At 38.8% G+C, this 26,568-nt stretch overlaps 1 protein-coding gene and 1 long non-coding RNA gene across 3 annotated transcripts in view; one reads left to right on the forward strand and one right to left on the reverse strand.

The window, feature by feature from the left end:
- The window catches only part of LOC105548919, a 41,056-nt gene extending 29,876 nt beyond the window's left edge, over positions 1–11,180 (forward strand). Inside the window, exon 3 of the long non-coding RNA XR_001007472.1 lies at positions 9,882–11,180. This is a non-coding gene — a long non-coding RNA (uncharacterized LOC105548919). The remainder of the gene's footprint in view (positions 1–9,881) is intronic.
- CRADD (CASP2 and RIPK1 domain containing adaptor with death domain) overlaps positions 1–26,568 on the reverse strand; it is a 191,605-nt gene that overhangs the window by 147,310 nt on the left and 17,727 nt on the right. The window lies entirely within an intron of this gene.

Raw genomic sequence — 26,568 nt, forward strand, 5'->3', positions numbered from 1 at the left:
CAAGGCATGGTGGTGCACATCTGTATTTCAAGCTACTTGGAAGACTGAAGTGGGAGGATTACTTCAGCCCATGAGGTCAAGGCTGCAGTGAGCCATGTTCACAACACTGCACTCCAGCCTAGGTGACACAGCCAGACCATGTCTCAAAAAAGGAGAAAAAAAAAAAAAAGAGAGAGAGAGAAAATTGAGGCTTTCTCACTAAGACCAGGAACCAGCCAAGGATGTCCCTTACTACCACTGCTTTTCAAGATCAAACTGGAAGTCATAACTGATGCATTAAGACAAGAAAAACAAACAAAAGGTATGTACATTAAGAAGGAAGACACAAAACTGTCTTTTTCACAGATGACATGATTGTCTATGCAGAAAATTCCAAAAGGATAAACAAAAAACTCCTGGAACTAATAAGCAATTATAACAAGATTCAGAATAAAAGTTTAATATACAAAAGTCAATCACTTCCTCATATACCAGCAATGAACAAGTGAAATTAAAAATTAAAAACACTTTACCATTTACATTAGCACCCCCCAAAGATAAAAATGCTTAGGTATAAATCTAACAAAATATGTACAAGATCTATAAGAGGAAAACTACAAAACTGGTGAAAGAAACCAAAGAAGAATTGAATAAACAGATATCCCATGTTCATGGACTCCACACTGTCAAAATGTCAGCTATTCTCAACTTTATAGATTCAATGCAATCCCAATCAAAATTCCAGCACACTATTTTGTAGATACTGGCAAACTGATTCTAAAGTTTACATAGAGAGGCAAAAGGCCCAGAACAGCCAACTCAATGTTAAAGGACAAAGTTTAAGGACTGCCACTACCTGACTTTAAGGCTTAATGTACAGCTACAGTCATCAAGACAGTGTGATATTGGCAGAAGAACAGACAAATACATGAATGGAATCGAACAGAGAACCCAAAACTAGACTCACATAAACAAAGTTAAGTGATCTTTGACAATGGAGCAAAGGCAATACAATGGGGCAAAGATAGTCCGTTCAAAAAATGGTGCTGGAACAACTGAATATTCACATGCAAAAAAACAAAAAGAATCCAGGCACAGATGTTAGACCCTTCATAAAAGTTAACTCAAAATAGATCACAGGCCAGGCGCAGTGGCTCATGCCTGTAATCCCAACAGTTTGCGAGCCCGAGGTGGGTGGATCACTTGAGGTCAGGAATTTGAGACCAGCCTGGCCAACATGTTGAAATCCTATCTCTACTACAAATACAAAAATTACCCAGATGTGGTGGTGCATGCCTGTAGTCCCAGCCACTTGGGAGGCTGAGGCAGGAGAATTGCTTAAACCCCGGGAGGCAGAGGTTGTAGTAAGCCAAGATCACGCCACTGCACTTCAGCCTAGGCAACAGAGCAAGACTGTCTTCAAAAATAATAAATAGATCACAGACCTACATGTAAAACACAAAACTTTAAAACTCCTGGAAGATAACATAGGAGAAAATCTAGGTTATTATGGGTATGGCGATGACTTTTTAGATATAACACCAAAGGCAGAAATCCATGAAAAATAATTAATAAGCTAGACTTCATTAAAATTAAAAAGTGTGCTCTGTGAAAGGCACTGTCAAGAGAATGGGAAGATGAGTTAGACTAGCAAAAATATTTGCAAAGGACACATATGATAAAGGGCTGTTACCAAAAATAGACAAAGAACTCTTAAAATTCAACAAGAAAATGAACAACTTGATTTAAAAAATGAGCCAAAGGCCTGTACAGATATCTCACCAAAGAAGACATACAGATGGCAAGTAAGTATGTGAAAAAGATGTTCAGTATCATATATCATTAAGGAAACACAAATTAAAACACAATGAGATACCACTATACACCTATTAGATGGTCACAATCCAAAACTCTGACAGCATCAAATGCTGGTAAAGTACAATGCAACAGGAACTCTCACTCATTGCTGGTAGGAACACAAAATGATATAGCCGCTTTGGAAGACAGCTTGGTAATTCCTCACAAAACTAAACATATTCTTAAAATATGATCCAGCAATCATGCTCCTTGGTATTTACCTGAATGAACTGAAAATGTATGTCCACACAGGAACCTGCACACAGATGTTCACAGCAGCTTTATTCATCATTGCCAAAACTTGCAGCATTCAATATATCCTTCAGTACATGAATGGATAAATGGTGATATACAGACAATGGGATATTATTCAGCACTAAAAGGAAACAAGCTATTAAGTCATGAAAAAACATGGGGCAAACTTCAGTGCATATTACCAAGAAAAGAAGCCAATCTGCAAAGGCTACACGCTACATGATTCCAACTATACAGTAGTCTAGAAAGGCAAAACTATGGCGATAGTAAAACGATCAGTGGTTTCCGGGGGTTGCATGGAAGGAGGGATGAATAGTAAAGAGCACAGAGAATTTTTAAGAGCAGTGAAAATACTCTGTATGATACCATAAATGTGGATACATGTCATTATATATTTGTCCCAACCCATAGAATGTACCATATCAAGAATGAACCCTAAGGTAAACTATGGACTTTGGGTAATAAGTGATAACAAATGTCACACCTTTCCTGGGAACTGTAGACAGTGGGAGGAGCTGTGCATCTGTAGGGGAAGGGAGTATATGGCAACTCTTCATACTTTCTACTAAATATTGCTGAGAATCTAAAACTGCTCTAAAAAATAAAGTGTATTAATAAAAAATAAATAAACTTTATAAGACCATCTTCAAAAATTAGCTCATCTAAGTATCTTCTTTTTTTTTTTCTGAGATTGAGTCTTGCTCTGTCGCACAGGTTAGAGTGCAGTGGCACAATCTCAGCTCACTGCAACCTCCGCCTCCCGGGTTCAAGCGATTCTCATGCCTCAGCCTCCTGAGTATCTTGGATTACAGGCATCTGCCACCACACCTGGCTAATTTTTGTATTTTTGTATTTCACCATGTTGGTCAAGCTGATCTCGAACTCCTGACCTCAAGTGATCCACCCGCCTCAGCCTCTCAAAGTGCTGGGATTACAGGTGTGAGCCACTGTGCCCAGCCTAAATAATTTTTTCTACTTCAGATTACTTCTTTATCATAGACCAAAGAAAATGGGGAAAAAGGATTTAAGAAACTCCCAAGAGGCTAGTAAAAGTCTGTTATAGCCACAGAAATCACAAGTAAAAAGAGTTTGGAAAAATCTGTTATACCACCAATTCACATATACTTCCATTAAATATAGCTCTAAACTATATTGTTTAATTTGCCAGTAATGTTAAAGATGAAGAAATTTTTTTTAATTTCTATTTATTTATTTTTGTAGATATGGGATCTTGCTATGTTGCCCAGGCTGGTCTCAAACTCCTGGGCTCAAGCAATCCTCCTGCCTCAGCCTCCCAAAAATAGTTTTTTGACTATTCTAACATTCTAACACTAAATTTCACCCAACTAGTTTCTTACCTCCTCTATGGTAGAGGCCCACTGTCTCAATTCTTTCATATTTCTCATCACAAGCAGGTTCCTCTACAATAAATGCCCGTTCAGAACTGCTAACATGTGTATTTGTTTAGCAATGTTCTTGTGAAGAATTTTTGTGACAAATAACTACTGTTATGGACATATCACTTGCAGATAATGAAAAATAAAGCCAAGATTCTCTTCTTTGCTGATGAAGTCAGGAAGGTGGAAAGGGCAAAGTAAGAACTCTCACTCTTACCCTATGAGTAATTTCAATAGAAATCAAAGGCGTGAACTTCTCAGGTCCTCAATTTTCTCCTCTAAAAAGAAACAATTGTTTAATAAAACTCCACCAAGTCTACAATCATCAATGGCAGCTAAAACCATTTAGTGAAAGAATTTTTTTTAATAAAAAAAAAAGGACATTGCATGATGTCTCAACTCCCAGGCACTTGTGTCTGACTTGGGAGTGGTGCCCTCAGTCACACCCAAAACTATGTGTGGCCGACCCTGTTCTTTTTGGCTGACATAAATGCATTCCCAACCTCCTTCTCCTCCTGTCTTGTCTCAATCGTAGAGTCTAGAAGAGCAAGCATTCACTTTGCAGCCTCCCTTGCACCAAGGAGTGGCCATGAGACAATTCTGCCTAGTGAATCAGAAGAAGAATTGTGTTAGGGATTTCTGGAAAGACTACTGCTTTTCCTGAGAAAAGCGACAGACGCAGTAGGGGCTGCGCCCCTTCCGTGCTTCTTCCAGCCTTACAGATGCACTGTTGGTAGCTGTGACTGCCTTGCTACCACGAGGAAAAGGAAGGCCAAGAGAATAGCAGAGACACTCGCTCTGATGCCTTTGAGCCAATGAATCAATGCCAGAAGCAGCTGACCTCCAGAGTTCTTGTTATAGGATTAAAATAAATCTCTACTTATTTGCCATTGTCACTTTGGTTTGCTTGTTTGTTTACTTGTTGCCAAGCACATTCCTAACTGATACACTGTTCACCAGATTCCCTGGGATTAGACAATCAAACATCTTTCTGTAACCAAGAATGCAAAGCTCCTCAACTGGAAAATATTCACGTGAAAGTTTAAAGGAAAAGGACAGGGAGTGAAATAAACTGCTTTCTTCTCCTGCCCATAGAATCCATTTATTTCATGTAGCTGTAAAATCAGCCCTTTGCCCAATTTCATCAAGTCACAAATTCTCAGGATTAGAAAGGCATTAATTTTAACCACCTGACCTCCCTCTAAACAACCTAATTAGGCAGCTATTTACCCTTTTCTTGAATTATGTATAGTGACAAGGAATTCATTATCTCTAGAAGGAGCCTATATCATCTTTGGACAACTATTTTAGAAAGGTCTATCTTATATTAACTTGCTACTTCTATGTCTTCCTTCTACCTTTTGAGAAATACAGAACAGAAAGAATCTCTTTTATGAATGAGAGCCATCCAAAGAGCTGAAGGCAGCTGTCATATAACCTCATCTGCATAGTGATATCCACCAGTTCCTTCCACCTTTCCTCCTGAGAGAGGTATCAAGTTCTAATGAATGCCAGTCACATACATAATTTTAAATTGTCTAGTAGCCACGTTTTAAAAAGGAAAAGCCAGGTGAAATTAATTTTAATATATTTCATGTAACCCAATATATCAAAAATATCATTTCAACAGATACTCAAAATAAATCATCAGATATTTACATTCTTTTTTCATACTAAGTCTTTGAAATCTAATGTGTATGCTATAGTCAGCCCTCCGGATCCCAGGTTCTGTATGTGTAGATTCAGTCAACCTTGAATTGAAAATATTTTTTAAATAAACAATAACAATACAACCATTAAAAAAAATACACTAAAAAACCAAACCGTATAACAACTATTTACATAGCATTTACACTGTATTAGGTATTATAAATTATCCAGCATTTACACTGTATTAGGTATTATAAATTATAAATTTAAATGATCTAGAGATCATTTAAAGTCTACAGGAGGCTGTATGTAGATACATGAAAAATACTATGCCATTTTTATATGAGGAACTTGAGCATCCATGGATTTTGGTATGTGCAGGGGGTCTTGGAACCAATCAATACCCGTCGGACACTGAGGGGTGACTGTATTACATGGTAGTCTATAATCAACTTAGAGGAGTCGCATTTTCACTGCTCAATGGCCACATATGGCTAGGCACAACCATATTAAACAGCACAGGTCTGACAGAAGAACCTAACACTGTATTCTGCAGAGTGACTACAGACAGCATTCAGTTAATCAGATAAACGGGCAAAATATCATGGTACCAAGTTTCTGAACCTACAGTACTGCACAGACCTCTTTTAAAGTGGTGGGAAAGAGAACTAAATTTCCTGGGCTCCTGAGACTATGTCCTAGAACTTTCAGAGGTCGATGTACCCCAGCTGAGAAACTGTTTCAAAAGTGGCTTTTTAAAAAAATGATCTTCAAAATACACACCAAAAGAGATTATATTTTGCTTGAATGTGAGCATCTCTGTGGTCCCAGACTGAAAACACTACTGGAACAGAGAACACTGGTCTGGAGTCAGGGAGTCTTTATTCTCAATTCTGCCACCAAGCTCAGTAATCACCTGAAAAGAAATCAATTCATTTCTACAGGACTCTTTTCTCTAAGGGTGCTCCACTTCCCCACTAAACAACACTGTCCTCAGCATTCACAAATCATCCTTTTAACAATTCATTCTAGAATTCTGCCCACAAGTAGCAAAAAGCTCCTAGTCTACAGTTTTTAAGCCCACATTTCTCACTCTTGAAAATCAGAATGTCATTTACCTGTCTTCATAATTCCAACAATTTCCCACTCTTCAAAATTCCATAAAAATAAAAATTAACAATGAATTATCCCTAGGGTCTTTCAGTGTCCTGGAACAGAATGCTTCTGGACCAAAAATCCTTAACCCATTTTGAACAACTAAACAATCTTTTATAATCCATTCAGCTTTCGCAAGCTTTAATTTAATGTTACTGATGTTTTTTCTGGCCTGTTCAAAATAAACATTCCTGCCTTTCATTTATTGACTTTATGAGTACTTGTTAAGGACCTACTGTGCATGACAACACACTGGGAACATGGATGAGCTGTAAAAAAGATACGTAAATGCTGTCCTTTCTTGCAAAAGGCTGACACTCTAGCAATGAATGAAAGACAATAAACTAGCATATAACTAAGCAGGACAATTTCAGGTAGTAAAGAATGATATAACAATAAAGCTAACATTTGAGAGCAATATCATGCTCCAGACACTCTTCTAAATAGTAACTAGTTTAATCCTCTTAACAACTCTACGAGGTATGTGCCTCTATTATTGACCCCACCTTCATACATGAGAAAATTGAGAAGAAGAGCAATCAGTGCTAGAAAAAACAGAACATAGGAACTGTAAGAGGGCAAGTGTCTAGCACACTATCAAGAGTCTAGGAGACCAGGTGTGGTGGCTCATGCCTGTAATCCCAGCACTTTGGGAGGCCCAGGTGGGCAGATCACCTGAGGTCAGGAGTTCAAGAGCAGATTGGCCAACATGGTGAAACCCCAATTCTACCAAAAACACAAAAATTAGCCAGGAGTGGTGGCTCACGCCTGTAATCCCAACTACTCAGGAGGCTGAGGCACAAGAATCACTTGAACCCGGGAGGTGGAGGTTGCAGTGAGCCAAGATTGTGCCACTGCACTCCAACCTGGGGGGACAGAGTGAGACTCTGTCTTCAAAAAAAAAAAAGAAAGAGTCTAGGAGGGTACAAAAGGTCTCTATGAGGTCCTCTGGGCTGAGGCTTGAATGAAGAACTAGCCACACAAAGATCTAGGGTCAGAGTGTTCCAGAGAGAGGGAACAGCAAGTACAAAACCCCTAAGATGGGATGAACTTGGCAGGATGAACCTCAAGGGCTCAAGGAACAGAAAGAAATAAAATGTGGCTGATAAAGAGGGAGGGGAGAGGAGTAAGAGAAGAGGTAAAGAGGCAAGAGTAAGAGCTAATTTATGATGAGGAGTCTGCATTTTATTACAAGTACAACGAAAATCCCCCTAGGGTTTTTAAGTTGGGGAATAACATGATCTGATTTACATCTTTAAAAGATCCCTCTGCTTGCTATGTGGGAAATCAACTGTAGAAAGCAAGAATTGAATCAGAGAAACAAGGAATGAGAAGATGGAAGCCAATCAGCAGTTGAGTAACTCAAGCTTCCCTCTGCCATTTAACATTATATCAGCCCAGAGCAACTGGTTTGTTTCCTTTTTGCTTCTTTACCTGAGTTTACTTCTCCTGCTGATGGAGCCACTTGCTCTAGGTTACAGTAAGATCCAGAGAAGAGTTGAGGACCCCTTCAGATTCCTTTGGCTTTTGATTTTAACCTCTAATATACCCAGAGGAACATGTACAACACAATATGAATGGCAAGTAAAGCCAAAAAAAAAAAAAAAAAAAAAAAAAAAAAAAAGGCAGAGCGAGGAGTCAATCAATGATCATCTTCAGCTGCGGCTCAATAAAGCCCAAAATGTTCACAGCAATTCACTCTATAAACAATTCATAGCTCAAAGCCAAAGGGTTCAAATAACACTCAAAGGCCTTGGACTTCACTAATAATATCTATCTCTTACTGAAAAGATAATACTAACAAATATCTAAGCATACTGAGGAGAACTGTCGGCAAACATCACCACTAATCATTCTTCCTATCCCTGTCTCTGCATCCCAACTATCCCATCAAGAAGGGGAATTTACTTCCCCTCCCTTTGAATTTGGGCTGGCCTTGTGACTCACTTTGACCAATAGGATGTGATGAAAGTTGTGTGCCAGTTCTAGATCTAGGCTTCAAGAGACATAGAAGCTGGCAGGGCATGGTGGCTCACGCCTATAATCCCAGCATTTTGGGAGGCAAAGGTGGGTGGATCACCTGAGGTCAGGAGTTCAAGACCAGCCTGCCCAACATGGTGAAACCCCATCTCTACTAAAAATACAGAATTTAGCTGCTGTGGTGGCATGCACCTGTAATCCCAGCTACTAGGGAGGCTGAGGAAGGAGAACTGCTTGAACCCAGTAGGCAGAGGTTGCAGTGAGCCGAGATTGTGCCACTGCGCTCCAGCCTGGGCAACAGAGCAAGACTCCGTCTCAGAAAAAAAAAAAAAAAGTAAAAGTAAAATGAAGTAGAAGCTTCCTTATTCCCACACTTGGAACCCAGCCACCATGCTGTAAGGTGGCTGGTCTAGATACCAGAGGAAATGAGAAATTATGGAAGAAAACTAAGGAACTCTAGTCTACAGCCAACAGGAAACATGAGAGCAAAGCTTTCTTGGACATTCTAGTCCAGCCAAGTTCTGAAACTGAAAACATCTGCTGTATTAGTGATGCTAGTGGACACTACCACATGGAACAGAAAACCACTCAGCTTAACCCAGCCAACACACCAAACTGTGAGAAATAATAAACTGCTGTTTTAAGTTACTACGTTTTGGAACATTTATGTGGAATTTCAACAGGTCAATACAAAAAGCAGGATATTCCAGACAGAAATATGAGCAGGAGCAAAGACAAAGAAATGGTATAGTAAAGAATATTTTTCAAGAAAGGCAAGTTCTCTAATAACTGCCACCAGTCATGAACCAGCTATTCTAGTTCAATGGTTAAAATGAACCACTTGTGGAAAGTAGTATGGTGATTCTTCAAAGATGTAAAAGCAGAACTACCATTCAACCCAGCAATCCCATTACTGGGTATATATCCAGACGAATATAAATCATCCTACCATAAAGACACACACACATGAATGTTCACTGAAGCACTATTCACAACAGCAAAGACATGGAATCAACTTAAACGCCCATCAGTGACAAACTGGATAAAGAAAATGTGGTACATATGCACCATGGAATACTACACAGCCACAAAAAAGAATAAGATCATGTCTTTTGTGGGAATATGGGTAGAGCTGGAGGCTATTACCCTTAGCAGACTAAGGAAGGAACAGAAAACCAAATACTGCATGTTCTCACTTTTAAGTGGGAGCTAAATGATAAGAAAATATGAATACAAAGAAGGAAACAATAGATAATTGCGGTCTACTTGACGGGAGAGGGTGGGAGGAGGGAGAGGAGTAGAAAAGATAACTACTGAGTACTGGGCTTAATACCTGGGTGATGAAATAATCTGTACAACAAACCTCCATGACATGTGTTTACCTGTGTAACAAGCCTTCACATGTACTCCCAAACCTATAATAAAAGTTAAAAATAAAGGAAAAAAAATCATTTCCTGTGCAAGTCCTATCACAATGCTTATATATTCGCAAAATGGTTTGCAGGATGCAAAGTTGTAAAATAAGGACCCTTGATGTCAGAGAGGTGAAGCTGATGATCTATGAATACATTATGTAACTTTCTGCTTCTCTTTCACTCTGCCTTGCAGGCATCCAGCAATATCATCTATTCACTTTGCTAAATCTTATCCTTGGCAGAGCCTACATAAATAAGATTGGCACCCAAATAAAAGAAGCCCCGGAGGGCTACCTTGACCCTTCTACCATATAAAGACACAACAACAAGGTACTGTCTATGAACCAGGAAATGGGCCCTCACCAGACACCTAATCTGCTGGTGCCTTGATCTTGGATGTACCAGCTTCTAGAACTGTGGGAACTAAGTTTCTATTGTTTATAAGCTACCCAGTTTACACTGTTTTGTTATAGCAGCTCAAAAACATACCCTGTTTCAAGATTCTGCATTCATTTACTCATTCATATATTCAGCCATATTTTATTGGGCACTAGTGATGCCAGGCACTACTCTAGGTGCTCAGGATACAATAATTAACAAGGCAGACAATACCTCTGGCTTCATGGAGATAAACTGTGTTGATGAACAGGAAGTAGACAGAGTGGTCAGAGAAGGCTGGAGAACACAGTTGACCAGAGATCTCGATCTGATGGAAGTGAGAAAGCAAACTATGAGAATATCTGAAAAAAAAGAGCATTCCAGGCAGAGGAATGAGCAAAAGGCAAAGATCCTCAAATGCCTACACATCCATGGGAGAAGGCCAGTGAGTGAGGAAAAGAGAGGTAGCAAAGGGGATCAGAGAGGATGCAGAGATCCAGATCCCAGAGGGACTTTTGGGAATGGCCAACACTTTGGACTTTATGTTTTCAGAGTGATAGAAAGTATCTCCTTATAGCCTTTCCCAGCCCCTAACTAAGCCTCTATTGATTCCTTCTCCTTCTTGTGTTCTTATCACCTGTACTTTTATTTACCAGTTAGTCTATATTCCATGAATTTCTGTTCATCTCTTGTGTATCAGTTCTGTGTCCTCAGCTATGTCTCAATGGCAAGAATCAGTCATATTCTCCTCTGTATTCCCAGGGTCTGGCACCTACGAGATGCTCAATAAATCGTTCTGGAAAGTGATAATGATGATGTAATCTCTTAGAATCTTTTCTAGCTGCAAGATCTATGATGCCTTTGAACCCTCTCAACAAACTAGTTTGCACAATGACTCAGAGGACTGACATCTTTCTAGATATTTTGAGATTATATTCATGCCACTTTTAGAGTCTCCATCCATCAAATGACTAGAATGAATTACATTAGAGTTTTGTTTAAATGAAGGCTGTCACTTGGAATGGGATTCCCTTACATGGAACTACCTACTAATATTTGCACTTTAAGCCACCTGAACCTCAGGAGAGTAATAAATTGCTATTAAATAAATGCTATTCTGATGTGATCTCATCACTAGTCATTAATGAAGGCCTCAAATTCTTTGTTTCTTCTCCCAATGAAAAGTGAAGGATAATGCTACTCCCCTCCCCGACTCCCTCCTGACCCCAAGTCTGGGTTGGACTTAGCGTTTTACTTGACCAATAATATGCAGGAGGACTGGTGTTCTGGGACTTATGAGGCTACATCCTAAGAAACCTTGAACCTTGAAGCTTCCGTCCTCAGATTTTGGGAAACCCAGCTCCCATGCTGAAAGAAACCTAAGCCACATGGAGAGACCACATGCCAGTGCTCAGGCATGCTGGGCCCCAGCTAAGCCACCTGCCCAGAGCCAGGCATCCCAGTCGAGGCACCAGACGTCTGAGTCTGAGATCTCAAAAGTGGATCCCCTATCCCCAGATTCCTCAGCTGACACCATGCGGATCAGAGACAAACTGCCCAGCTGAGCCCTTTGTTAATTCCTAACCCACAAAATCACAACCAAGATAAAATGGGTTATTTTAAGGTATCAAGTTTTGGAGTGGTTTGTTATGTAGCAGTAGACTTAAAAAAACAAAAAACAGAAACAGAATCATATCACTACTGATCCAGAACTCACAAGAGTGCCTTCCTCCCAATCATTTATAAAATTGACAGACGGACACAGTCTGAGGTTTGTCCAAGGTTCAATGACCGCTCTGCCCAGAGATTTGATCCATGACAAATGACACAGACAGATTAGATGACTTTGAATGCGCATCCTGAATCAATCATACGAATAGAATTTCAGGCCAATGAAAGTCATTTGAAATGTAACCAAGGTAAAAGTCACAGCATCCATTTGGATTGTAGAGGTCACAGAATTAGGCTATTGGCCAAATTATACATATTTTTTTCACTCAAGTCACCCTGCTGGCAAGAAAATAATTTATTACACTACTTAAATACAAGGATAGGACTTAAAACATAATGGAAATGTACATTTCTATCATAAAGTTAAAAAGATCCAGCTACTAAACAATGATTGCATGCAATACTAAGAATTTCTGAAATGATTTTCAGTCAGATGCTGCCAGAATGGAAAACACTCAATTGCAAACAGTCCTCTCCTTTAGAACATCCTTTGTTTGTACAAAGAAGTTACATTATGAAAACAAAAGCTCCCCAAAATGGGTAGGGAGTTTTACCCCCATCAGTATGATCACTTCTCCCAAAAGCTGTCACTTCAGGCTCTGTGATTAAGTGGCTTCTGATAAAACAGCACACTCATTTCATATTGCCCTCCTTCCTCTCCCTCACTACCTTCAAGTCATATTTGGCTCTCCGAAAAAACACAGTACCATTAAGTGGACCCAAGGAGAGGAGTAAAGGTAACACACACATACAAAAACAAATTTTGGTAGTAAATGCTTCAGAGCATCAATTTTTCCTATAAACTGCTATCTTGAACTATGTCTAATCATAGTTCTAATCATAGTCTATCACCCACATTTTTCATACTATGAATTCACACTCACCATTGGTACATTTTAAAGAATCAACAAAAGAAAATAATGACTCAAGAAAACACCCTGAAAGCTAAGGGCATGGCAATGTGAAAATGGTAAAATGCTTTTAAGAGAAAATATCACCTTCCAACTTCAAATTTGCACATATTTGCTTGAAAGTACATATTTGCTCCAAAAATAATTCATTAGCAATAACAACAATAAAACCATAACAAAAGAAACCAAAACGTCAACACTTGTCTCATTGGCAGCTATATGACTACATGTATTTTTCATAAGAGAACTCCAGAATTGGAGAAGAAAAACCATTAACTTCTGATGAGAATATTTAATGAAAAAAATAACCATTGCCTTCACATAGAAACCACTCCTTCCGCAGCAGTGAATCATTAACTCAGAATAATACATGTTTAAAAACATGTACTCATAGTCCTATACTACATCGCATTTCCAAAACTGCTTAAAAAGCAAAAGTAGATGGTAATGCCGTCAAAAGCAAATACAGTGACATTTTGGTTATGTGGCTCTGACAAATGAAAGTTCAACAAGAATTTAAGAAATGAAGCTGAGGATATAAATTGTGTTCTTTTCATCTAAGTGAGAACATCAGCAGCTTCATCTGTTCCAGCTCTAGGAGCCATTACTGACACATTAAATTCCAAACAAGAGGAAGGCCTTTAGGTTAACAAGGAAAGCAAGTCTGATTAAATGTCAAACCACATGATACTAAGCTTCTTGCACCTTCTGTATCATCAAGAAAGTCAAACCCTGCTCAGTGCTAATGCAAAAGCACTGCTGATGGGGGAAAGGAACGTATTTCCAATGCATCTCTTCCGATCATTAAGGTCATCTGTCTAATGTGTTCAAGGCAGACAGGAGACGGTCCCTAGAGTACAAAAAACTTATCTTTCCCATCTGAAATGGTCCTGCCTCAGGAAAAGAACTTTTACTAAAACACGACTACACAATATTAGTCGTCTGCAGTACACAGAAATTTAATCATCTGTAGTAGTAGTCTGTAGTACATAGAAATTTAATCATAAAAGTTCCCTTCAGAATCCCCCAAAATTAATGACTTTAAACATTTCATTTAATTAAGTAATTTTTTCAATTTCAAAATTTTCTGTGGTGATCTGGTCCATAAATGCATCTGCACAACAAATAATTATTGATGGGACAGGCACTGTCCTGGGGTCTGGGAATGCAGGATAAAGCAGGCAGTTAAAGCTGCCCTACTTCTCAAGAGTTTACAGTCTAGAGAAGGGAAATTCACTTGTCAAGTAACAAGTCCAATCAAGTGCAGAGAATAATTCCAGATAGCATTAAATGCTGTGCAAGACACAAAACAGGATAATGTTGCAGAAAGTGACTTGGGAGGTGGCTAATTTGGACTGATGACGCAGGCCTCATCAAGGAGGCCTGACACATAAATTACCAGAGGGAGCCACTTATTAGAGCAAAACTGGGAGCAGGGCACACCAGGCACAGAGAACGGCTAGGCTGGAACAAAGGCCTCGAGGTGGGCACTGACTTGGCCAACTGGAGCGACATAAGAGGCCTGTGCTGGGCTACAGGGAGAAGGTGGGGAATGGTAGATATGACTAGAGAAGCCAGCAGGAGTCCCCACGTCACAAGTGTCCCTTTTGGGCCCTGGTGAAGAGCTCTGATTCTCAGTGCAATGTAAAATCCTCGGAGAAGGTTTTAAGCAGAGGAAGAACAAAGTCTGATTTCTATTTTTAAAAGATGGCTCTGATTGCCAAGTGGAAAACGTTTTATGGGAAAGTACATGTGGAGGCTACTGCAGTAATTCAGGCAAGGGATGGAGTCAAGTGGACAGATTTGGGGAATGTTGTAGAAGGCTTGCTAATGGAATATACAAAGGGAAGGAAGGTAGGTACAGCAAAGAAGGAAACAAGGATAAAGCCTAAGGTTTTGGCTAGAACAATCTGGTAAAATACAGATGGTGCCTTTTAAAATACAGTAGACGTAAGGTGGGTTAGAGAAGGGAAAGTGGAAATCAAGATTTGTTTCATTTAGCTTACTCATTTCAGAGATGGGTAAATGATGTACCAAGTATGTAAATGACTTAACCAAAGAAGCTTAACTGCCTAGTTGAAGAGCTGGAATTAGAACCCGACTTTCTACTTTCTAATCCAGTAGTCTTTTAGTTAAGAGTATTAAATTGAGATTTCCAGATTAAATAATTTCCAGTTATGCTATTATTAATTATTATTAATTATTTACGCAAAGGCTCCAAATAGGCCAGGTGTGGTGGCTCACACCTGTAATCCCAGCACTTTGGGAGGCCAAGGCAGGCAGATCCCTTGAGCTCAGGAGTTCGAGACCAGCCTGGGCAACATGGTGGAACCCCCATCTCTACAAAAAAAAAAAAGGTTCCAAATAATTTGAAGGTAAGTGAGCATTAGAAATCAAATGTATATATGAATTTACAAAGGTAACAAAATTTCACAAAACTACACACACTAAAAACAGATTGCATGTAAAAACTATTCCACTAAGGTCTGTTCTTGAATTACTAGTATTGCACCAATGTCAATTTCCTGCTTTTGACAATGTGCTATGATCATGTAAGATATGATCTTACATTGGGGGAAGCTGAGTGAAGGGTTCCTGGGATCTCTCAGTACTATTTTTGCAACTTCTTGTCTTAAATTATTTCAAAGTAAAAAATTATTTTTTTAAAAAAGAGGCTGGGTATGGTGGCTCACACCTGTAATGCCAGCACTTTGGGAGGCTGAGGTGGGCAGATGGCTTGAGCTCAGAAGTTCTACACCAGCCTGGACAACATGGTAAAACCTCGTCTCTACAAAAAAAATACAAAAATTAGCCAGGTGTGGTGGCATGCGCCTGTAGTCCCAGCTAATTGGGAGGTTGAAGTGGGAGGGTTGCTTGAGCAATTGCTTGAGGCAGAGGTTGCAGTGAGCCAAGATCGCGCTGCTGCACTCAAGCCTGGGCAACAGAACCAGACTCTGTCTCAAAAAAAAAAAAGAAAAAGAAAGTAAACTTGCCCAAGAACACTGAACCAAGGGAGACTGCCAAAATTCGAGACTTGATCAACTGATTTGTGGTTGACTATACCATAATTTTTATTCAAATGTTGTTTAAATTAAAAGCACTTAAAAAAAAAAAAAATCAACACCTAATGGCATCTACTTTCTTTCGCAGATAAAGAGAAACTTCTTTTGTGACCTTTTGGAAGGTAATCAGTCTTTGGCTGGATCTGTTTCCTTCCGCACTCAAGAACATAGTCAGCATGCAGTCAGCGATCTAGGAGCCAAAATCTGTATTTGGCTGGCTTTGGGAGTCTATATTAGGTGTAAAATGCTGTTCTAAAACAATTAAAATGGCAATGCTTTCATTTCCTGAGTGGATTGAACAAAACAACATAAATGATTTAAGCCATTTGTGAAATGAATCGGAAGGGAATTTACCAAAAAGGTGATTCTATCCAATTTAACCAAGGCCACTGCTGTCAAGAGCCTGCAGAGAACTCTCAATATTGCTAAAAGGCTGGCAGCTACATCCTCATTTACGGGACCACCAGAGCACCTGTATGGTATACTTGCCTGAAAAGGATTGTGTTTTGGTGGGGGCTGAGGGGGTAGAGCTAATGGAGGTAAAGATTGGGGGTGGTGGAACAGTGTAAACAGTGTTCTAAGAAGCCTGGAGCCAAGAAAACCCAGAAAAGGAGTCAAAGAACAGGTTGAATTGTTTCCCTCTTACAAGAGAAATTGCAGAGTTGAGAGCACTATATCACATAGTGCCACATTCAGATACCACCTAGCATATAGGATTCTCAGTTCCTCCCAAAGTCTATCACCATCAGGCCTAGTAGCAGCACCAACCTGAAGCTAACTCAGGTTGGATTTTCTTAAGGTGAGAAACAGAATGAATGTCTCTATTATGTCAACTAAGATCTGGGGAAATCTGGTGGATGTGGGGCAGTTAACGAACTCAACACCCTGGAACACAGGAGTTGAAGTGATGGTTTTTATCTCTCCCTAGGCCAGTTCCCTTATATTCAGGGCTCACTCACCTACCCTACCAAGCCCAGATTCAAAGCCTAGATATCAAGATCATCCAACAACTAATCCCCTCTCTCTTTACCTGTGTCTCTTCTAAACACATCAATTCTTTACTTGAGCCAAAATGTCTATTTGCTTTCCTTCCCTCACAGCAGGCACTCATTTAAGATTTAAGAACCTACTTTGTTAAAGGTTCTGTGATGGCTGCAGCAGATGTGAACAAGGCATAGACCCTGACGTAACTCAAGGGGATGGCATTCGATGGTGAGAGGGAGCTAGGGAAGAGTTAGCTACATTTACAGGTAACTATGTTAAAACATGGAGAAACATCATCACAAAAATCTGTGGAGGTTCAAAGAAAAAAAAATTCCCAGTTGAGGAGAATGTGGAAAGGCTTCTGGGAAAAGAAAGGAATTAGGCTCTGAAGAACAGATAAGATTTTGGGAAGCAGAGGTTAGAAAGTGGGGTGGGGGGAAATTATAGTCCAAAAAAAAAGAGCTCAGGCAAATGTCTACTGAAAAGACATTACAGCATCATTGTAACAGTGGGGGAGAGATAATGGCTCCTCTCTCATCCTCCAAAGATAGGTCCAGATCCAGGTAATTTCCTCCTTTGCCAGCACAGAGAATGTTACTCATTAACTGGATCATATTCTCAGGAATTTGGAATTTTCAAAGCAGTAAAAAGTTGTGGTCTCCTAGAAACTCTTTTCTTCTCAGAAGATCAAAGAACTAGCATTTGACGAAAAGGCTGTTCTCCCTGGAGGACTGCTGGCCAATCTCTTTTTCATGTTAGCTTCCTTTTCGTCTTCCTCTCTCTGAGTCTCCCTTCTACTCTGCTAGCACTATTCCCACAAGGGACAAGATGGCTGGGGCTCCAGCAGTCACTTAGGACCGTGAGGGAATCTTGAGAATGGAAATCATTTGCCAAGGATGGCAAAGCATAAAGAGAGAAGGAGCCTTAGCCTCTGGTAACTGTGGAGCAGTCATACCAGCCCACAACCCTGGGGACTACTTACAGACGTGTGTGTGTGCGTGTGCGTGTGTGTGTGTGTGCGTGTGTGTCTGTGTGTCTGTGTGTGAGAGAGAGAGAAAGAGAGAAAGAAGGATATGGAGGAGAAAGAGGAGGAGGAGGAGGGGAAAATAAACCTTCCGTCTTATTAAAATCTCTGTCATTTGGGTTTTCTGTTGAATGTTGCCAAATCTAATTCAATAATTAATATAGATAAGGTTGGGCCATATTACGGGAGGTCTGGAATGAATTTTAAAATGTCTGAAATTAATTTTGTAGACAATGAGGAAAATTTAAATATATTTTCAGAGAAAAACATCTTTAATTTGAGCACTCATCATTTGTCCAACAGCACTAGGTCCCCGCCCTCTGGAAGTTACAACCTATAGAGAAGCACACCAAATAGGAAGTGCAAGATGCACAGAAGCCCGTGATGAGAGGACTTACTCCAACACAGAAGGTGTAGGAAGGCTTCCTGAAAACACACCTAAGCTAAACCCCAAAGGAGGAACTGGAGTTAACATGGCAAAGAAAGAAGTAAAACCATTCACACTATAGGCAAAGACACTGAGGCAAAACAAAAATCAAACAAACAAAACCCAACAGCACAGCACCTTAAAAAACAAACTGGGCCGGGCGCGGTGGCTCACACCCATAATCCTAGCACTTTGGGAGGCCGAGGCGGGCGGATCACGAGGTCAGGAGACCGAGACCATCCTGGCTAACATGGCGAAACCCCATCTCTACTAAAAATACAAAAAATTAGCCAGGCATGGTGGCAGGCGCCTGTAGTCCCAGCTATTCAGGAGGCTGAGGCAGGAGAATGGTGTGAACCCGAGAGGCAGAGCTTGCAGTGAGCCGAGATCACGGCACTGCACTCCAGACTGGGCAACAGTGCAAGACTCCATCTCAAAAAAAAAAAAAAAAAATACTGAAGGAAGTCAAATTTGGCTAGTATGTGGAAGAGCGGTTCTCCAGAGAATGGCACAATAGGATGCTGGAATGGTGTGCAGGGGTCACAGTGATGGGAAGAAAGCTTTGGAAGACAAACCTGGCAGCTTCTTTGTACAGGCAGACCAGTTACACAGTAGTTTGGAGAAGCAATAAAAGCCTAAAGTAAGAGACAGGTGCATAACTCAGAAAATCATGACACTGATGGAAATACTGAGGGCAGGAGCAGGAACTAGATTCAGTGAGAAAAACTCACTCCATCTGCAACATGCTGGGTTTAATGTTCCAGCAAGGCATCCTGAGATGTCAGGGAAGTACTTGGCATCTCCTCTGTCTGGACTGGCTTCTTTCCCTGGAACCAATGACTCTACCTTCCATAAAACCCAGATTCACCTTAGAAGCACTCCCTACTTTATTCCCTTCCCCTCCGAGATCGCTCCTTCATGCTGCATGCTCTGGTGGAATTCCATTCACTTTGTAGGCTGCTAGTACATGTTCAGAATTCATAAGCATGTCACCCCTCTCTTACCATACAGACTTCAACCTCCTTGAAGGACAAGGGCTCTCTAGCTTCTATTTCTGATGGAATGCTTTTGATACCTTTTAGAGCCCACAGCACTCTACGAGCACTTAAAATGTTTAATTCCTTAGGGGATTGAGAAACCTAATATAGGCTTCACTTCTAAACAACAGACAGAAATATTAATAGTACAATGGCTATCTCAGGGAATGGGAAGAAATTTATACCCTTGCTTAGCATTACTCATCAGAAGGTTTGAATCTCAATGACAAAAGATTCCCTTCAAAGGAGGTGAAAACAGAGACAAGGTGGGGGGATGTAAAAAATACATTAAATGCCTAATGGATGGGAACAAAAGGCAAATGCTTCATGACTGCAGACCTTGCTTAATGCCTTCTGTGGTTAGTATTCAAATGCTAACATTATCTCATCATGCCAATACTTACAAATCTTGAGACTAAACCATGAGTAAATACACAGGATAAGCTGAAACTAAATCCTTATGTGAATGTGCAGAGCACAAAAGGGTTTTATCTGTTTGGTTTACCTAATTCTTTTTCTCTTATGTACAATTTTAGAAATGAAAGAAAAGCTTCAATGGCCCTGGTATGACAGATCTCTTCTGGCAAAATCTAATTCAAAAAAAAAAAAAAAAAAAAGGCAAAGATAATGATATATATTCAGAGGAAAAGTTTACCCTGAAGAAAGGCCTCCCGAGTTTTGATTCTCGAAACAATTTTAGAACTAAGCATTTGCTTTAATCCAGCACTCAGTTAGGCACCAAGTAAAGAAAGGCAAATAAAGCTGATTCCGGTCATAAGAAAAAAAACCAAAGCTTTTTTGGGAAAAGCCGCAGGTTTTTTTTTTTTTTCTGGTTTCTGGCCTTTCTCACTCTATACCAGGGGTGGTAGGCTTTTTCTGTAAAGGGCCAGATAGTAAATATTTTAGGTTTTGTGGACCATAAGGTCTCTATTGCAGCTACTTGACTCTGCCGGTATAGTGTGAAAGCAGTCAGAGACATGTTAACAAACAAGCATGGCTGTGTTCCAATAAAACTTTATTTACAGACACTGAAATTTGCATTTCATGTGATTTTCAAACATCATGTAATCTTCTTTCTTTTTCAGCCATTTAAAAGTGCACAAACTATTTTTAGCATCGGAAGGATATAAATATGTTTTAAAATGCCACTGGCAAAAGCTTACTCAGAGTCCAACAATTTGGGGAAAAACAATGAAGAGAAAAGATTTAGAAACTTAAAAGCATACACACAGAAGACACTGAAAAAAATCAGGTTATATAATAATCTAGTGAAACACTTTGAAACAGTATACTCATAGAAAGACAAACAAAATACTTTCAACAGCAGAGTGAAAAATGCTCTTCCTAGTTCCTGAAGAGTCATTTAGAGACGGTCTTTTAAGTCTGGTGCTATCCCTCTAATAGTTGAAATAGCAGCATGCCTTGATAACAATTTGAAAACACTACTTCAAGTTGATTCAGAAGTTTTACTCTCTGAAGAAAAAAAGTATATATACGTTGTTAAACACACACATACACATAATCTTCTAAATTTTCTTCTTTATTTGGCGTCACATAAGAAATTCCAGATTTCAGCATCAGTGTCCAGCTCTAGAAGTAACTGGAGGTTAGCAAAGAGTGGGCTTCTGAAATGGAATTTCCTACGGTAATGATGGGATTCAGGACACACTGGCCCAAGATATGGCACTTGGAATCTGAGAAGACAACATAAGCAGGCAGGTCACCCTAACCTCCCCTCAGCTCCCACGATTCTCCCGTAAAGCAGGTTGTAAACCCTAGAAAGGATTTTCTGACCTTCCCCTGAAGCAGGTGAAGTGACTCTCATGTGCAATGCCTTCCCTATCCCCAGAGGAAAGGAGCATCCTTATTTTGGAAGATGCAGATCACACAGAGAATAGGAACACACAGCCTAGCAAAGTTTACCCTAGTTCATTATCATTAGAGCTCATATTCTTTTTCCAATCCCATTTCCCCACAACCATCCACATGCCATCAAACCTAACATAAAAATACACAAGTGTAACCATCTCTTTGGGTCTTCATTCCCTTATAAAAGTTCCTGTGTCATGTAAAATTTATATTAAATAAATTTCTATGCTTGTCTCTTATTTATCTGTCCTTTGTTATAAGGGCCTCAGTCATGAACCTAGAATGAATGAGGAAAAGAGATTTTTCTTCCCCTACAGCAAAAACTCAAATGTTAAGATGATTCATTTATTATAAACACTGGTTATCTCTTTTTTTAATTAATTAAAATGCCACTGGCAAAAGCTTACTCAGAGTCCAACAATTTGGGGAAAAACAATGAAGAGAAAAGATTTATAGACACTGAAATTATTATTTTAATCGACAAATAAAAATTGTACATATTTATCATGTATAGCATGTTTTGAAATATGAACACTGGCAGCCCATTTTTGCTGCTATAACAAAATATCACAGATTGGGTAATTTATAAACAATAGAAATGTATTTCTCACAGTTCTGGAGGCTGGAAGTCCAAGATAAAGGTACAAGATCAAGCATTTGGTGTCTGGTGAGGGCCTTCTTGCTGCATCTTCATGTGGCAGAAGAGGCTAACACTGTGTCCTCACGCAGCAGAATGCCAAAGGGCAAGAAGAGCCTAAGCTAGTTCCCTCCAGCCTTTAGTCAGGCACTAATCTATTCATGAGGGTAAAGCCCCTACGACTTAATCACTTCACCTCTTAATGCCACCCCTTATTACCACCCCTTAATACCACCCCTTAATACCACCACAGTGGGGGTTAAGTTGAATTTTGGGAGAAATTGGGACCATAGCTTATACATTGCAGGATGGCTAAATAGAGATAATTAAACTATGCATTACCTCATATACTTATCATTTTTTGTGAAGAAAACATGTCAAATTTACTCAGGTGATTTTTCAAGAATGCAATACAGTCTACAGTCATTTGTCAATATCTGCAGGGGGACTACAGGCCCCCACTACCATCCAAGATACCAAAATCCATGGATGCTCAAGTCCCTGATATAAAATGGTACAGTATTTCCATATAACCTGCATACATTCTCCCATATATTTTAAATAATCTCTAGATTACTTATAACACCTAATACAAAGTAAGTGCTATGTAAATAGTTGTCCTACTGTATTTTCACTTGTGCTGACTTGTTATTTTTCATTGTTTTTTTTTTTTTTTCAAATATTTTCTATCTGTGGTTGGTTGAATCCATGGATACAAAGGGCCAACTGTAGGTTGTTAATTATCTATAGTCATCATGTTGTACAACAGATCTCTTGAACTTATTTCTCCTAACTAACCTTTGCATTCGGTGACCAACATCTCCCCAATCACCTCTCCCTCAGCCTCTGGTATCCACCATTCTACTCTCTGCTTCCATGAGTTTAACTTTTTTAGATTCTACATATAAGTGAGATTACATGATATCTGTCTTTCTGTGCCTTGCTTGTTTCACTTTGCATAATATTACCTAGGTTCATCCATGTTGTCACAAATGACGGTATTTCCTTCTTTTTAAAAACTGAATAGTATTTCATTATGTATATATGCTATATTTTCTTTCTCCATTCATCTGTTGATGGACACTCAGGTTGATTCCATATCTTGGCTACTGTAAATAATGCTGCAGTGAACATGAAAGTGTAGCTATTTCTTTCATATACTGACTCCATCTTCTGGATATATACCCAGTAGTAGGATTGTAAGACATAGAGTTCTATTTTAAATGTTTTGAGGAACCTCCATACTGTTTTCCATAATGGCTATACTGATTTACATTCTCACCAAATATGCAAAGGTTCCATTTTCTCCACATCCTTGCCAGTACTTTTTATCTTTCATATTTTTAATAAGCACCTAGAATTCTAACAGGTGTGAGGTGATATGTCATTATAATTTTAATTTTCATTTCCCTGATGATTTGTGACGTTGATAATTTTTTTCATATACCTGTTGTCCATTTGTATGTCTTCTTTTGAGAAATGTCTATTCCAATCCTTTGCCCATTTATTTATTTATTTTGAGATGGAGTTTTGCTCTCGTTGCCCAGGCTGGAGTGCAGTGGCACAATCTCGATCTTGGCTCACTGCAACTTCCACCTCCTGGTTTCAAGTGATTCTCCTGCCTCAGCCTCCCAAGTAGCTGGGAATACAAGCATGTGCCACCATGCCTGGCTAATTTTTGTATTACTAGTAGAGACAGGGTTTCACCATGTTGGCCAGGCTGGTCTCGAACTCAACCTCAGGCAATGCACCCACCTTGGCCTCCCAAAGTGCTGGGATTACAGGCGTGAACCACCATACCAGCTGCCCATTTTTTAATTGGGTTGTTTTCTTGCTATTGAGTTTTTAGAGTTCCTCGTGTATTTTGGACATTAACTCTTTATCATATATATGGTTTGCAAATAATTTCTCCCATTCCATAGGTTACTTCTTTACTCTGTTGATTGTTGCTGTGCAGAAGCTTTGGTTTATCCCATATGTCCCCTCTTGTATTTGTTGCCTGTGCTTTTGGGATCATATCCAAAAAATCCATTGCCCAGACCAATGTCATAGAGCATTTCCCCTAGGTTTTCTTCTAGTAGTTTCATAATTTCGGTCTTATGTTTAAGTCTTTAATATATTTTGAGTTTATTTTTATACATGGTGTGAGATAAGGGTCTAATTCCTCTGCATATCCAGTTGTTCCACCACCATTTATTGAAGAGATTGTCCTTTCTCCAGTGTGTCCTATTGGCACCTTTGTTGAATATCAATTGACCATAAATGTGTGAATTCATTTCTGTACTATCTATTCTGTTCCACTGGTCTATGTGTCTGTTTTTATGCCAATACCATGCTGTTCTGGCTAGTATAGCTTTGTAGTATATTCTGAAATCAGGGAAGGTCATATGATGCCGCCAGCTTTGTTCTTCTTTGCTCAAGATTGCTTTGGCAATTCAGGGTCTTTTGTGTTCCATATAAATTTCAGAATTATTTTTTCTATTTCTATAAAATACGTCACTGGAATTTTGATAGTGATTGCACTAAATCTATAAATCACTTTGGGTAGTATTGACATTTTAACAGTATTAATTCTTTCAATCCATGAACATGAGGTTTCCTCCCATTTATTTATGTCTTCTTCAGTTTCCTTCATCAATGTTTTAATAGTTTTCATTATACAGGTTCTTCATATCCTTCGTTAAGTATTCCTAAGTATTTTTCTTTTGGTAGCTATTGAAAATGGGATTATTTCCTTGATCTCTTTTTCAAACAGTTTGCTGTTTGTGTACAGAAATACTACTGATTTTTATGTTAATTTTGTATACTGCAACTTTACTAAATTTATTAGTTCTAATAGTTTTTTGGTAGAGTCTTTAGGGTTTCCTATATTTAAGATTATGTCACCTGCAAACAGGGATAATTTAACTTCTTTCTTTCTAATCTGGATACCTTTTATTTCTTTATCTTGCCTAATTATTCTGGCTGGAACCTCCAGTACTATGTTGAGTAAGAATGGTGACAGTGGGCATCCTTCTTTTGTTGCTGATCTTAAAAGAAAAAGCTTTCAGTTTTCCAATGTTGAGTATGAAGTTAGCTATGAGTTTGTCACATACAACCTTTTTTGTGTTGAAGTATACTCCTTCTATACCTAATTTGTTGAGAGATTTTATAATAAAGGGATATTGAAGTTTGTCAAATGCTTTTTCTGCATCTATTAAGATGATTATATAGTTTTTGTCCTTCATTCTGTTAATGTGGTATGTAATATTTATTGATTTGTATATGTTAAACCATCCTGGCATCCTTTGGTCACAGTGAATGATTCCTTTACCGTGCTGTTAAATTCAGTTTGCTAGTATTTTGTTGACAATTTTTGCACTTACGTTGATCAAGAATATTGGTCTGTAATTTTCTATTCTTGTATCCTTATCTGGCTTTGATATCAAAGTAAATCCTGGCCTTACAAATGATAAGGTCTTGTTTCTGCCATTTTGTTAACTACTTCCCAGTTGCTTTGTAGATGCTTTGTTCTTTCCTTCCTCTGGTTGTCTTTCATTGCGATTAGGTAATTTTCTCTAGTGATACCCTTCGGTCCCTTACCTTTTATCTTTTGTGTATATACACCATAGGTTTTTGTTTTGTGGTTACCATTAAGCTTACAAAAAAATCTTATAAATAGCCGGTTATTTTAAGTTGATAACAACTCAATTTTGATCACATACAAAAAATTCTACACTTTATTCCACCATCACTCCCACATTTTCTGTTTTTGATGGCACAATTTATGTCTTTTTGTTTTGTATATCCTTTATAAGTTGTTATATCCATTTTAATAGTTTCATCTTTTAACCTTCAGACTAAAGACGTAAGTGATTTATGTACAATCATTACAGTATTGGAGTATTCCGAATTTGACTATGTAAGTTTTATACTTTAATATGTTTCCATGTTATGATTAACCTTCCATTTCTTTCCACTTGATGACTCCATTAGCATTTCTTGTAAAAACAGGTGTGGTGGTGATAAACTTTCTCAGCTTTATCTGGGAAAGTCTTTATCACTCTCTCCTTCACTTCTAAAGAACGGTTTTGCCAGCTACACCATTCATTGTTAGCAATTTTTTTTTCCATCAACACTTTGAACATATCATCCTACTCTCTCCTGGCCTATAAAGTTTCTGCTGAGAAATGTACTGTTAGGCTTATTGAAATTCTCTTATATTATGTTATTTGCTTCTTTTCTCTTGCTGCTGTCAGGGTCTTCTCTCTGTCTTTGATTTTTGACAGTTTATTTATAATATGGTTTAGTATAGTCTTGTTTGGATTGAATCTAATTAGAGATTTTGACCTTCCTGTACCTGGATATTATATCTTTCCCCAGATTTGGAAAGTTTTCTGCTAATATTTCTTTAAAACAGCTTTCTACCACGTTGTCTTTCTTCCTCTGCCTTAATTTCTATTACTCAAATGTTTGTTCTTTTGATGGTGTCTCATAAATATCATAAGCTTTCTTCGTTCCTTTTCATTCTTTTTCTCCTCCAACTGTAATTTTAAATAACGTGTTCAAGTTTACAGATTCTTTCTTCTGCTTGATAAATTATGCTGTTGATACTCTCTATTGCATTTTTCAGTCTGTTAAGTTTTATTTCAGCTCCAGAATTTAATTTTAATTTTTACTTTAAGTTCTGGACTACATGTGCAGGATATACAGGTTTGTTACATAGGTAAATGTGTGCCATGGTTGTCAGGCCTCTGAGCTCAAGCTAAGCCATCAACAACAACTGCTTTCCTTCCTAAGCATGGTTAGCTACTTCTGCCTTTGGATACCTAGTTTTACCA

Source organism: Mandrillus leucophaeus, unplaced genomic scaffold, assembly GCF_000951045.1.
Source record: "Mandrillus leucophaeus isolate KB7577 unplaced genomic scaffold, Mleu.le_1.0 Scaffold427, whole genome shotgun sequence".
In the NCBI taxonomy this organism is placed as follows: Eukaryota; Metazoa; Chordata; class Mammalia; order Primates; family Cercopithecidae; genus Mandrillus; species Mandrillus leucophaeus.